Raw genomic sequence first — 13,152 nt, 5'->3', positions numbered from 1 at the left:
ATGAATTCTTATGTTGAAAAGTACAATTTCAATTCGGCGCTAAAACTTAATCCATGTGCCGATGCATTTGTTTCAGAGGAAAATAGGGACTATGTTAAAATGTCCTCTGCTATTTATGAGCAACCAGTTGTTCGGCTAAAACAAAAGCCAGCAATTCAAAGCGTTGATAAGCCACTGGTCAATGCTCAATTATCTGATCATCAAAGTCCGAACACAAACATCCAACGGCAACCAGAACAACAAATGGATCAGCAAACCAGTATTCTTAACATCATGCAGAGGCAAAATGACATCACTGCCATGCTGGTTCAGCAAAACCAAACCTCTGTCTTGCCACCAAGAAACATCCCCGTTTTTGATGGCGATCCTCTTCAATATAGATCATTTATAAGATCGTTTGAAAACGGGTGGAGGCAAAAACGTCCAACTTGAGTGACTGTTTGCACTTTTTAGAACAATACACTAGGGGGCAGCCTAGAGACCTTGTGCATAGTTGCCAGCATTTACCATCAAAATTAGGCTACCTTAAAGCTAAAAGTCTTCTCTCTGAACATTTTGGAAACGAATATAAAATTGCATGTGCCTATATGGACAAAATTAACAACTGGCCAGCTATTAAAAGTGAGGACATTAATTCACTGCAAGCATTTTCTCTGTTTCTTAAGGGATGCTCAAATTTGACAGAACACATCACTCATATGAAAGAACTGGACTTACCGTCAAATATGAGGAGTATAATCTTAAAGCTTCCCTATAAAATGAGAGAGAGCTGGAGAAATGTAGCCTGTGACTTGCAGGAACACAGGGGTCAGAGGGCATTATTCACTGATCTGGTTGTTTTTATTGAAAAACAAGTTAAAGTTGCATCTGATCCACTGTTTGGTAACATCATGGACCTCCAACAGCCCAACTCTAAAAACCCCAATAACAGCTTTATCAAACAGAAGAAAAGGGGGAGCAACTTTGCTACAAATGTTATTGCAGTAAATAATGAATATCCATCTAAAGATAAGAACAAGTCTTCAAAAGGCCACAGCTGTTTGTATTGTCTCTTAAGTAATCATACGGTTGACAAATGCTTTAAGTTTAAAGACAAGCCACATAAAGATAAAGTAAGCTTTATTAAAGAGAAAGGAATGTGTTTTGGCTGCTTAAAGGTGGGTCACGTAAGCAGAGAATGCAGAGGTCGCTTGGTTTGTTCTGTTTGTCACCAGCATCATCCCAGTGTCTTGCACATTGACAAGGAGAGTACAGGAGTTTTCTCCAGATATCCACAGAATCCTCTGAGTACTACCACCACAATGACTCAGACCTGTGGTCATGTCAGGGTCTGTGATGAAGATAACTCAAACCTTTCTATCGTTGCAGTTCAAGTCAGGAGTCCAAAAACCAACACCACTGTGCAGACATATGCGTTTTTGGACCCGGGCAGCACAGGAACATTCTGCACTGAAAGTTTGGCCCAAAGGCTGCAACTGAAAGGTAAAAAAACAAGTATCCAGCTGCAAACAATGGGACATAAGGACATTGTGAGTACAAACATCATATCTGGACTCCAAGTAGCAGCACTTGATAAAAATGATTTCATTGACCTTCCAGATGTCATGACACAGAAACTAATGCCTGTTTCAAAGCAAAATGTTCCACAACAGGAGGACATCGACAAGTGGCCATACCTGCAAAGCATCAAGCTCCACAACATAGACAGTGATGTAGATCTGCTCATTGGCACAGATGCACCTAAAGTAATGGAGCCATGGGAGCTGATCAACAGTCAGGAGGAAGGCCCATATGCAGTTTGGACACGAGTTGGATGGGTCATCAATGGCCCACTCCGGAGTGAAAGGAAAAAAACAGGCTGCTATTCCTTCACTGTAAACAGGATTTCTGTTGAACATCTGGAAACAATGTTGATTGAACAATACAATCATGATTTCAATGAAAAAACATCCCAAGAGCAGATTGAAATGTCCAGAGATGACATCAAGTTTATGAATATCATGAACAATTCAGCACAATTAAAAAATGGACACTATTGTATTGATTTGCCTTTTAAATCTGAAAGTTCCATCTTGCCCATTAACCGTTGTATTGCAGAACAACGTCTTCAGAGCTTGAAAAGAAAGTTTAATAAGAGCAGCACCTTCAAGAAAGATTACATTGCATTTATGAATGACATGCTATGTAATGGATATGCTGAAATTGTACATGCTGATCAGTTAATGAGAAATGAGGGAAAGGTGTGGTACATACCCCACCATGGTGTTTATCACCCCCGAAAAGGCAAACTGAGAGTTGTTTTTGACTGTGCTGCAACATTCAAGGGAACCTCACTGAACTGCCAGCTGCTACAAGGACCTGATCTGACCAACTCGGTTGTGGGAGTTCTTCTGCGTTTCAGGCAAGAGCCAATAGCAGTTATGGCAGATATTCAAGCTATGTTCCACCAGGTTCATGTTCCAGAGAAACACAGAGACTGTCTTCGCTTCCTCTGGTGGCCCAATGGTGACACGTCACAAGTTCCACAGGAATATCGGATGACAGTACATCTGTTTGGAGCAGTGTCCTCGCCGAGCTGTGCAAATTATGCATTAAGAAGAACGGCAGAAGACAATGCCCAGCAGTTCCCAGCTGAAGTGGTCAGTACAATAAAACATAATTTTTATGTGGATGATTGCTTAAAATCCTTGCCTACAGAAGAGGAAGCAATAAAGTTTGCTCAAGATTTGACAGCTCTCTGTAATAAAGGAGGATTCAAGCTCTCCAAGTGGCTCAGTAATAGTCCTGCAGTTCTGCAAACAGTTTCAGACAACATCAAAGCAAAGAAAATGTTGGAAATGGATCTGGAGCTTCCAATGGAACGAGCACTTGGATTGCAGTGGTGCATTCAAAGCGACTCCTTTAAATTCAAAGCTTCACTTCAAGAGCGGTCCCACACAAGAAGAGGAATACTGTCAGTAGTGAGTTCATTGTATGATCCCTTGGGGTTCCTTGCTCCCTTCATCATCACTGCCAAACTGCTTTTACAAGAGCTCTGCAGAAGAAACCTGGGCTGGGATGATGCAATTCACCATCATTTTTCTAAGCAATGGACCGACTGGCTGGATGACCTGAAGAGGATCTCAAAGTTTGAAGTGAGTCGTTGCATTAAACCTAAAAATTTTTGTCCTGTTACAGCACAACTCCACCATTTCTCTGATGCCAGCCAAGTGGGGTATGGTGCAGTGTCATATATAAGACTGCAAAATGAGCATCATGTACATCTGGCATTTCTCCTAGGAAAGGCCAGAGTCGCTCCTCTCAAGCAGACAACCATTCCTCGACTGGAGCTCACTGCAGCCGTCCTTGCTGTCCGAATGGACCAACTGCTTCTGAGAATTACATATTGAACTGGAGACATCTGTGTTTTTGGACTGACAGCACCACTGTCCTAAAATACATCTGCAGCGAAGCAAAAGGTTTCATACCTTTGTTGCAAACAGAGTGTCCATCATCAGAGAAGCTACACAAGGTAACCAGTGGAGATATGTGAGTTCCAAAGATAATCCAGCAGATGAAGCAACAAGAGGGATGAAAGCAGAAAATTTTTGGAGCACAGCAAATGGATTAATGGTCCTGAGTTTCTAATCGAGTCTGAAAACAGATGGCCCACGCTGGAGGTAAAGTCTGACTTGCTTCCTGCTGATGATTCTGAAATAAAAAAGGATGTGATTGTTAATGCTATTGTTGAGGAGGCTAAAAGCCCTACCAGTTTTTCATCTCCTACTTCTCATCCTGGATGAAGCTAAAAACATCTGTAGCTTGGGTTTTAAAGCTCAAAGAACTCCTCCTTTGGTTGTCTCAGAAAAGAAAAGAGTTTTCTGCCATAACGCATCAGTCTACAGAAGATTCAAACATTAAAGAGCAAAAGGTGTCACAAAAGATGCAGCAGTTTAAAACCATGCTGAAAATGCAATGTTTGACATCCGAAGATCTAGCTAGAGCAGAGCATTTCATTATTCTCTTTGAGCAGCATCACAGGTTTGGACCAGAGATCAGCTCACTTGGAATAACAAGACCGTCTCTAAAGACAGCCGGCTGTACAGACTCGATCCAGTGGTCGATAATGGAGTCCTCAGAGTGGAAGAGCTGCTATGCCATCTGAAATTAAGCATCCGGTCATCCTATGTGCATGTGGCAACATTAATTCTGCGTTACATTCACTATCTGCTTGGTCATGCAGGAAGAAGCCACATGTTGTCCAGGCTGCGTCGGAGATACTGGATAATCAGTGCAAATTCTGCTGCCAGAAAGATCCTGTCTGACTGTGTCACTTGCAGAAGAAATAGAGGAAAGGTTTTGGAACAAAAATGGCCGACCTGCCTCAGGAAAGGGAAAACCAGACAAAGCACCATTTTCAGATGTTGGTGTTGATTATTTTGGCCCCATTGATGTTAAGAGGGCAGGAGTATTCTCAAACGTTATGGAGTATTATTTACTTGTCCAACTAGTCGTGCGTTCATTTAGAAATAGCTCATACCCTTGACACTGATTCTTGTATTAATGCAATCAGAAGATTCATCTGCGTGGTCCAGTCTCTTCCATCAGATCTGATAATGGCACAAATTTTGTAGGAGCCAATAGAGAGCTAAAAGAAAGTCTGGCTGCCTTAAACCAGAGTAAAATCCAAAGAGCTCTGGTCCAGGATGGCACAAATTGGCACTTCAATATACCTGCAGCTTCACATCAAGGTGGCATCTGGGAACGATTGATTCGTTCAGTTAGGGTGTACTCACCTCAGTTCTAAAACAGCAGGTTGTGGATGATGAAACACTACAAACTGTTTTTGCGAGGCTGAAGCTATTTTGAATGACAGACCCATCACTTTGGTCTCTGATGATCCAAATGATTTAGAAGCACTCACACCAAATCACATCTTAACGTTAAAAGGTAAACCTGTTCTGCCACCTGGACTGTTTCAAAAACAAGACCTGTACCTCAGGCGCAGATGGAAGCAAGTACAGTATATGGCTGAACTCTTTTGGAAAAGATGGATCTCTGAGTATCTGCCCTTACTGCAGGAAAGACAAAAGTGGATGAGACTGAGAAGAAACATCTCTCCTGGAGACATTGTCCTGATTGCAGATGCTACAGCACCCAGAGGATGTTGGCAGATGGGGAGAGTCCTGGCAGTCAAAGCTGATGCAGGAGGCCTGGTTCGCTCAGTGCAACTTCAGACCAAAACCAGTGTGTTGGAGAGGCCAGTGACGAAACTCTGTATGCTCCTGGAGGCATCTGCAGACTGAAGACATTCTTATTCTTCCCATTCTATTCTTTCTTTCTTCTCTTATAGGTTCATCATTATAAAAATGAAGAACAAAGAAGAATTAATATCTTTGCATTAATGTAGGATATTATTGAGGTTGTTGTTAGAATAGCTCCTTTAGTTAAAGATGTAATTGTGATTTAATGCACAATTAGGGGCTGGAGTGTAGGAGCTATTTACCAATTTTCAGTTAAATCTTAGAATTTAGATTACATAGTTTATTTGTATTCTTATTTGTTTATTTTCTAGTTGATTTATAATTAGAATTTTTTGTTTAATTTGTTATTTATAATAGGTTCTTTGGTTAACGGTTAAGCAATTGGTTAGTTAATTTCAGTTTGGGATGTGGGTGTGTCATGGTATAAATGGGTAGGTCTTAGGTAGCTCAGGTGCACGTGGGTGGTCATAAGGTTTTTTACCAGCCAGCCAGCCAGCCAGCCAGTCAGTCAGTCAGTCAATCAGTCAGTCAGTCAGTCAATCAGTCATTTGAATCTATAACTTGTTTGCCTGAATTGGAATAAAAAGAATAGAACTGCATTTTGACTTTTGATCCTTTTTGAACTGCGTAAACCAGAACCCACCGTGCATCAGGTGACTATTGGCGTTTAATTCACTTTTGCTTTGATCACTTTTGAGTCTTCAGTTTTTATTTTTTTTATTTTTATTTTGGACAAATAGTCACTACAGTTAGTGTTTGGCTGCCCAGAAGTGATGGAAACATTGACGTAAATGTAGAGTTTTGATTGTGCCTAAAAATTCCAGTCTGACCCGGCCGGAGCCCGTGGAAGTTGTGTCCAAGCCCGATCCGACCCTGCCAATGAAACTTTAATTATAGGCCCACACTTGTAGTAAACCTGACATGTTATTTTAATGAAAATTTTACTGCTGTAATTTTTATACCACAGTTTCAGTAGGTGGTGTAACTTCTTACAGTTTTTAGCTTTTAACCTCTTCCTGCTCCATTTTGTCGCTTATTGTAACCGCAGGGTGAGTCGAGTGCAAATCGTCTGGGATGTATGATTGATAGAAGCAGAGCAGGCTGGGAAGGCAGCCTGCTCTGCTTGTTAGTCTAATGAACACCAGCACCTCACTTTCTCCTCTATTTGGACCATAACAGATTAACGCAACTTTATATCAAACATTCTCCTTAGATTTTCTTTGTGCTGAAGGTATTATATGCTTATTAGACGCGCAACAGAAGCCTGTCAAAAGAATAATTTTGGCCTGACCTGGTCCACATTTCGGGTTGAGTTCGGGCTATAAATCTAAACTCTGCATAAAAGGAGCTTTTCAGATCAAAAGAGTTAATGAAAAACTGTGTAGGGACGCCACATGTATATTTGAGGATCGGGTAAAAACTTTTTCACATTAATTTTCTTCATCATCCACCTCGCCTTGCAAAAGCATTCACACACCTTGAAAGTTTTTGTTTTGTTACTGTACAGCCACAAACATCGGTATATTTTGTTATCTCAATAAGGACACATTGTTAATTCTTCTCTTTATAATAATAATAATAATAATTATTATTATTATTATAATTATAATAATAATAATAGCCGACAAATGTGGCATGCATTTACATTCACGCTCATTTAATGTGATAGTCCAAAAAAAGATCCAGTCCAACCAGTTACCTTTGTGATAGAACATTAGTGAAAAAACAGACTGTGTAGACTCTGGAGGAGCTGCAAAGATCGACAGCTCGGGTGCACAAAGTGGTGTATGTCAAAAATCTGGCCTTAAGGGCAGACTGTCTAAATGAAAACATTGTGCATGTTTACATCCAAATTATTAATCTGCAATAATACCCTACCGAAAGCCCCTGTCACATTTGAATGGGTTTAGCCGAGTCCACAAAACACAAATCATGAAAGATAAAACTAATGTTTTTAGAAAGGCAGAAAATACTCCCACAAAACAGTCAGTAGTGATTTACAAGCAGCAGACAGTTATCCATGTGCTGCATCTGCGGTTTTATGTTCCTGAAGCATAGCGGAGATAGTGTCATGCCGAGGGCTTCCACCATTTTTATTACCCACCCAGTTTTCTGTGTGACTCCAAAAGTAGATTATGAATACGTGTGATGTTTTGCACGAGTGTAGACTTCAGTCTTCATGTGTGATTTATTCAGATTTGCTTGAAAATAAGTTTAGTTCAGCCCTTTAGCAAAGATCCCTTCATGGTCCTTATTGGTTCAGTAAAACTCTGTCATTCCTAAACAGCATCAAGTAATTTCAATCGAGCTACAGCGAAAACAAAAAAAAGAAAGAATGTTAGTTACACTTTACGAGATTACCTGGACTTAATTTCCTGTGGTTTTTAAATAATTGACAAACAGCATGGGCGTGCTTAAATAAGCTGCATATTATGCGCACAGTTGAACGTGTCATCGTTTGATCTCTATGCTTTATTTTACATCCCTTTTTTACTTTTCAGTTCTCCGTCATTCTTCTTTCCTCCCTTCTTTTCCTTTGCCTGGCTGCGCCATAGTTAACACTTATTAAATCAGCAGTCATCCAGCAATCAAACAACAACAACCCTCCTCCATCGAGTCGACTTGAGCGACGGCGGAGGTCTCCTCCGCATCTGGTGGGTTTTGTTGCGGGTAAACACAGAAAGCCCTGCTAATTACGGTTTTACAATTCCAGGAAAAAAAACGATGCATCTGCAGCTGTACAGTTTGGAATTTGTTGCGAGCAGCGACAAAGATGCTGGATTCAAGATGCCCTGCTTCCTCTGCAGCTTCCCGACCTGTCATTTATCCTCTCACCTTTGTGGATTGGGTCTGGTTAAAAACGGAGGAACGGCGGAGACGGAGGGAGTAGAGGGAGAGGCGGTCGGAGGGTGTGGGGGGTGAGAATGAAGGATTACATAAAGGAGAAGCTGCACTTGACGGTAACTGGTTGAGATTAGCGCCTTAGGGGTACAGCAGTGGCTGTGATTTTGATACTGCGCCCCCAGCTAAACGCTGAAGGCCGCCTTGCCTAGAGGAGTCTGCCTTCACCCACAGGCAGTCAAAGATTGTTTTTTTTTTTTTTTCTTACCCGGCATCTCTTCCTTTTTCTTCCTCCTCCTCCTCCTCCACTCCACAGACACCTGTCATCTCCAATGTCAAAACTCCACACAGAGAGGAAAAGACAATGCAAAGAATAAACAAAAGAAACATGTTTTTTTTTGTTTTGTTTTTTAAAGGCACACTCTGCATACAGATCTAAGATGTTTAGGCCCAGGCTTCCCCTGCAGCAGTCTGGATTGAACCCATTCAAATCTGAGTAAGTTAGCAGTGTTTAATATCTTTATTTTGAGTTTTATAATTAAAACAGCGACATCACCAGCTGGTGGGTGAACAGGTTCCTGTCAGAAGTTCACATACACAGATAAATGGTCAGAAAATCTCTTTGAGTCATTTGACCTATGATTTATATTATCAGTTAGTTGAATTAAACAGGATGCATCTCCAGTTAAATTTAAAAGCAAGCGTTGGATACACAAGTTTGAATTAAGGTTTTACTTTTCCATTTCTGTCTATACTGTACTGATATGATTTCAAACCACTGAACGATGTGTGAACAGTCAAGCATGGCGATAGGAGCATCATGCTATGGGACACCCAGCACTGGTGAATTAAACAGTGGATGTCTATCTTTGATCACAAATGGCTAACATTAACTTAAACACTTAACAGGTCTGATATTTCTCCTCTTGGAATATCACATTGTGTCAAAATATCTCTGATAACACTCCCGACGGTTGAGCCAGTTTAGTTCCAAATATGACCCAGATGATGTTGACAAAAAATAAACAAATAGTCAAACGACTTAAGGGTGAAGAAAATACAGCAACATAAATGTTCACAAGACATTATTAAGACTGTGCTTTCTCCTGTGGCGTCAGTTTCAAAGTGATTCCCAACATCACCATCAAATTTGTCTCAATCAGCCATTTTGTGTGTGTGATCTGAAACAATGACTGGTGTTTGACAGGGGATTGTCACTGGTTGTGTGTTAACGGGGGTAACCAGACCTCTTCTATTTACATAAAACAGGGGGGTTGCTTCAATCAGCCTGATTACACAATCAAAACCAAATTGTCATTTCATTAAAAAAAACAAAAAAACTGTTTGACTGTTGGTCACAGCTCTGAAATCAGGTAATAGTAAAAATGATCTCAACAATTTTTGCGGTATTTTCTTTGTTTTCGTCTCCACGAAGACAAAACAAATGGCTAAATCTAATTTGAGCTCACGCTGGCTTAGGAAAACGCATTTTTTATTAAATCTTCTGCGAATGACCTTTCCCACCTTGAACAGACGCTGCTGCCTGAAGAGCACGAAGCGCTGAACCGATCCCGGTGTGAAATGGCCCTCATTGTCCATGTAGTTAAGCGGAAATATGAGATGATGTGACAGTGGCAGCCGTGCCAGGAGGTGTTGTTGCGACCAATGGGGGGCAGAGGACACCACAGAGAGTAATGGCTGCTACAAGCCATCAGGGCTTAAAAAACACGCCGCCACATTTCATCTGGTCTGTTTTCTCTCCGTTTTAATTCCTTCTGTTTGTTTGTTTGTTTGTTTCTCGACCTTGCCATGTCACCTGACCTTCCGCTGTCCAAGACCCTGACGTGGAAAGGAGAAGGAGGGAGAAGAAAAATAGAAACAAGAATAAGCAAGACGTTTTTGTTTGGAGAGAGAACAAACAGTACACACACACACACCCCGCTACCTTAAGACAAATTTACTCAAACTAAACCAAACAAAAAAAAACAAAAACGTGTGTGTCTTCGCCGTCTGAGGCTGTCTGGCCACCACTGCCAAGGAAGTGTCATGGTGTCGTGACAACTTCAGCGACTGCGGTGCGATGCGTGACCCTCGGCCAGGCGGAAGAGGGAGGGGGGCGCGTTGAATCCCCACACCCACACTGGATCTGACAGATGTCACATACCTCCTCCATGGGCACCTTCTGTTTCCTGTTCACCTTTCTCCATCCTGCAGCGTTAGGGCTCCTGTCTCCAGCACATCAAAGCACACAAACACATACACACTCACACGCGCCAACAGGCAAACAAATGGACAGCGGAGGGCAGACACCAGTGCCTCTGCTGTAGATGCACACCTTTCAGACATAGCATTATGGCCACCTGCTTAAAATGTGTTGAACCTATTTTCATGTGATGGATTCCACTGGAGTCCTGAAGGTATGCAGTGATATCTAGTACAAAGATATAGGCAGGAGACACTTTACTTTCTGGAAGTTGGAGGTGGAGCCTCTAAGGTGTGAATTTGTCCGTCCCACAGAAGATGCTCTACCTGACTGAAATATGGAAAATACAAAATGCTGTTGTGCTCTTCAAGCTAATCCTGAACCCCCCAAAAATGTTTGAAGCGTCAAATCACTTACAAATGTGAGTTTTGTCATTTTTAAAAATTTAAATAGTCCTGTTTCGCTTTCTGGCATCCTGCTGAAAGTGGCCTGAACGACATTCCTCTGGTAAGTGTCAAAGTCCATGTACCACCCAACCTGTTCCAGTGCTGAACAGTGTCACCACTAGTTGCTTACCACTAGTTTTTTGTATTTCCTCACCCAGACTTCTAGCTCCAACTTTGAACTTGGCCAAAGGAAATTTTCTTGTCATTTTTGGTGGGTTTTACAGAACATTTACCTTATGTACTATATATTCGAACTCTCAGAACTGGCATTAACTTCATCTGTCTGAGCCATTCGAACTCATCTGTTGGACTGGATCAAACAGTATCGCCGCATTTATCACTGAACATTGACCTAGTCATCAGACCATTACAATTTGGATCTTGCCAAATCTTCATGTTGGCCAATTTTTTTGTTGTTGATTTTAACAGATTCACTTTTAAGATATTTTTTTTTTCTTTTACTGCCTAACATGTCCCACCCATTAACACGTGGCATGATTGGGAGATAATCAGTGTTATTATGTCTGATGGGTGTATAAAGATGCATCAGTCATTATTCTTAATCTCAAGCTTAATTCTTTAGCATCTACTTATTCTTTTTAGTTTAAATATGGTTTCCCTTCATAATCAGCAAATGAGCATTCTGCGCTTTCTGGCATTAATGTCACCTTCTCCAAGTATGTTTCCTGTTATTTATCTAAGACTTTTGTCCAAGAACAGTTGGTATTTTAGTCTTAGCACACCCCACTCAAAACCTGTTTGCACAGATTTTCCCCATCATCCTTCAGACCACAGTTTGACGGAAGCGCTTCAACAAAATGAGATTCTGCCTCGTTAGATTGTCTTGCGTTGTTATATCAGAAGTGTCACCAGCCCACTCTGCGAATAACAAGTCTAACAAACCAAAAAAGCCTTATGATATTAGATTTCCACAAACCTTCTGCCGGCTCGCCTCATCCACTCAGAAAGCTCTCCCGGATGGAAATGCGTGGACTAAATCTGATCATGGCACTAGATAATGTTCACTTCTCACTCCCGAAACACACACTTGAGTGTGTGTGTGTGGGGGGGGGGGGGTTTGAGGGATCCTGTGACTAACCCATCAATCATGTCGACGTTTTGCTCAAGTGATGGATATTCTAATTTCCCTTTTATATACAGGTGCGCAGGGATGGATGGCTGACGATTAATGGACGGGCCGGTCTGTTTCCACAAAACAAAGAGAGACGGAGGGAGGCCGAACTTGCGGAGGCCACGGAGCTGCGTTTTCCCATGTTTTGAGCAGGATGGCTCTCATTTGGGGAGAAGACGTTCCTGTAAACATGCGAAGACGGCGCATACATCCTGAGGTGATAAAGCTGTTGCCAACACGACAATCGTGTCCTCTCCGCAGGGACCTCCAACAGGTTCTGCAGTTGACTCTGCGACAACCCCTGACACCCTCACCTCTACTTTTTCACACAACCTGTTTTGCACTTTCTGTCTTTGCTGTCACTTTCACAATTATGAACTAACTTTTACCGATGCAGAGTTCTTATGGGGTGTTGTATTTTTAGCATTTCTTTCGACGTCGTGTGCAAGACTGTAGAGATGTTGGAGGTAGCAATAAAGACATTTTTGTTGGTGACGCAGATCTAAGTCCTCGTCTACCCTGATCGTCATATTTGAAATTTTATGCATGTTACAATCACAAACACATCAGAACAAGAGCTTGCGACATTGAAGCTTCACATTATTTCTTGTTTAGGTGACTGCTGTCTTGCAAGCTCTAGCCAGGGGTGTCAAACTCCAGACCTCAAGGGTCGGTGTCCTGCAACTTTTAGACCCGTCCTCTGCTGCACCACCTGAGTAGAATAATGAGGTCCATTATAAAGGCTGTGGAGAACTGATCTACACAAGGAGGAGGTAATTAAGCCATTTCATTCCAGTTTTTCATTCCACATCTAAAAACTGCAGGACACCGGCCCTTGTGGTCTGGAGTTTGACACGTGGTCAAACTCCAGTCGTCATGACTTCCTCTGATGAAGTTGAAATAGAAAATACCCCTATTACTCCTCAGTCATCTGTTCGGGAGACTTTTGGGCTCCCAGTAGGAATAATAAATGGCAACAGAGTGAAAGAGGAGACTCAAACAATATATCAACATGGAGGTAGAAGGCATGGCTACAACGTCCAATGGCTGACCCAAACGAATAAGCCTTTTTTTAAGCATAAATTTAAACTTTGAAGTTTTTCTGAAAATGACATTAAAGTCTTGTCTCGTTCTTGTGAACTCAATTTCATCTCTCATTTTGTGAGCTTAAGGGATCGCCTCACCCTATACAAACAAAGTTTGCCCTGACCCATAGGAGACGATGGCAAATGTGGGGAAGAATGTGTATGTCAGCCTGAACCCACCATCCATACTTTTACCATGTTT

The sequence above is a fragment of the Gambusia affinis genome, linkage group LG05 (genome assembly GCF_019740435.1).
Source record: "Gambusia affinis linkage group LG05, SWU_Gaff_1.0, whole genome shotgun sequence".
Taxonomy (NCBI): Eukaryota; Metazoa; Chordata; class Actinopteri; order Cyprinodontiformes; family Poeciliidae; genus Gambusia; species Gambusia affinis.
This window is presented reverse-complemented; position numbering follows the sequence as displayed.